Here is a 2,296-nt window from a genome sequence, read left to right on the forward strand (position 1 = left end):
CCTTTTAGCTCGGAAAAGTTTCCTGATCGCTGATTGGTTAGGCATTCTAACCAATCAGCGATCAGGAAACTTTTCCGAGCTAAAAGGGCACCGCTGCGAGTCGGTGCAAATCTGCCTCGATAAAAGAAATGGACTATAGAAAAAGCAGGACGGCACAAAGGCTAGGTATTTGTTTCCGCACTAGTCAAGAGACCTAGGAAATCCCTTCTTCTTTCACGAGAGAGAATAATAATTACGCCACAGTGTCGCTGTGACATTACTCTTTGTTCTCTCTGTAGATTGTAGAGGCATTTCAGAAGCACTGCTGGCCTGCCCAATTTGCATTTTCAATCGTAAGACTTTATGAAAAGTCTTGATAGGTACTTCTGTATCAGAAGCTTTGCAGATGGAATCTGGCTTGAATTCTAACTACAAAAAGGGAGTTTTGCTTCTTAAGATAAGTGTCCATTTCTTGACTTGGATAATATTTTTATTATCTGATAAAACTATGCTGTTTGGTTGTAAAGTGGCATAAAAATCACTTGGATAGTTACACTGTTGCTCACCTTTAAGTAGATATTTTGGAATCTGATGCATTTCAAAATGCATGAAACAAATATTGTATGGTGCATTTCTTCAGAGTTGTTTGAACACAAAGGAAAATATCTCGTCTCGCTAATTTTATGTCGACGAAATGAGAATGCTGGGAATTTCACAGAAATAGGCTTTTAGAAAAACTTGCCACATGAGCTTTGAACCAGTAACTTATCTGCACATAGTGAATAGAAATCTCTGAAGTGGGAATTTGATTTTGATAGTCCACCTGTAGATATTTTTTCCCACCAATTTTGAAGAATTGTCATTTGGGAGGCAATTCCTAGGGCCATCCCCCTCACCAGTGTGCAGTGTGGAGTTACATCTTACGAAATGCATTAGGAAGTCAAGGTCTTGATGGGTGTTGTATACCAGTCAAAGGTAACGAATTTCAGACTTGTTGACGGAAACATTGTACCCTCGTGACATAAAAAGAATGTTTTGAGTAAAGCTATACTTTGTTTGTAGAAATGGCAAGTACTGCATTAATTATGTCAAATAGCAGGAAAAATACTTAGAGTGATTTCGTGGTGTCGGTGTGTTGGTGTTAATTTTTCCATTACTTTGTGATATTTTATGTCATTTGTCATTTACGTCTAGTCTTAGAGCTTGTTTCAAAATCCCTTCAGGAAAAGGGGGCTTGCTTGATCCTGCACCATTCTGTTTACAGATTTTGTAATCAGTTTTGTCCATTTAAATAGATAAGTAGTGTGTGTGAGTGTGTGCATAAGGGTTTTTAGGGGTGTCACGAAATCGAAGGGTAAAACTTCGTCAGATGTATTGTCGTGGTTGCCTTACATGTTTCCCCTCATTATGTTTCGTCTGGTTTCTATATGGTAGTTATTTTTGCTTTACGTAGTGTGTGGTTTTTTTTTATATGTTGACCTTCCCTCTAATGCTCTGTTTTCTGAATTGGTTTGATTTGTTTCTCACATTTATGGTTTAATGAAGACTTTGAATACTTTCCTAAACGAAACCGAAAAACATTGATATAAGCATGATGCCTTTTCACCGTAGAGCACATTGTTATATTAGTCACTTGTATTTGTCCGATTCTCTCCCATTATTCGTGGACTCAGTTTTTAACATCTTGATTATAATGAAATATGGAAAAAAATCTTCAAACTGTTTTATGGTCACTTGCTGAATTTTGTCTCTATTTTTGCATTCTATAACCCTGTGTGTAATGTATTTTTCTTCCTTTTTGATAAAGAGAAAAGGCATTTCACATCACATTAAGGTAGTGCCCTTGAGTGATAACAAAATCTTGTCATTCTGGTCTCTTCCATATTTAACCAGATTACATAAAAACAATCAATTATGCAAGTTTTTTTCATGGCATTATAGTTGTGGACAGAAGTCCACTGATGAAAACATATGTTTACAACTTCCAGTTCAGTAGTGATTGGCTAATTACTGTACCTTACTAAACATGAATGGCGAGCGATTGTGACGCAGTTCCGGTAGGCCCTGCTGCTGCCTCCGATGCCTTAGATGACCGCGGAGGTAGCAGCAGTAGGGGATTCAGCATTATGAAGCTTCATCTGTGGTGGATAATGTGGGAGGGTGGGCTGTGACACCCTAGCAGTACCAGCTGAACTCGGTTGAGTCCCTTGTTAGGCTGGGAGGAACGTAGAGAGTAGAGGTCCCCTTTTTGTTTTTATTTCTTTGTTGATGTCGGCTACCCCCCAAAATTGGGGGAAGTGCTATGGTATATGTATGT

This window comes from Palaemon carinicauda, chromosome 3, assembly GCF_036898095.1.
Source record: "Palaemon carinicauda isolate YSFRI2023 chromosome 3, ASM3689809v2, whole genome shotgun sequence".
In the NCBI taxonomy this organism is placed as follows: Eukaryota; Metazoa; Arthropoda; class Malacostraca; order Decapoda; family Palaemonidae; genus Palaemon; species Palaemon carinicauda.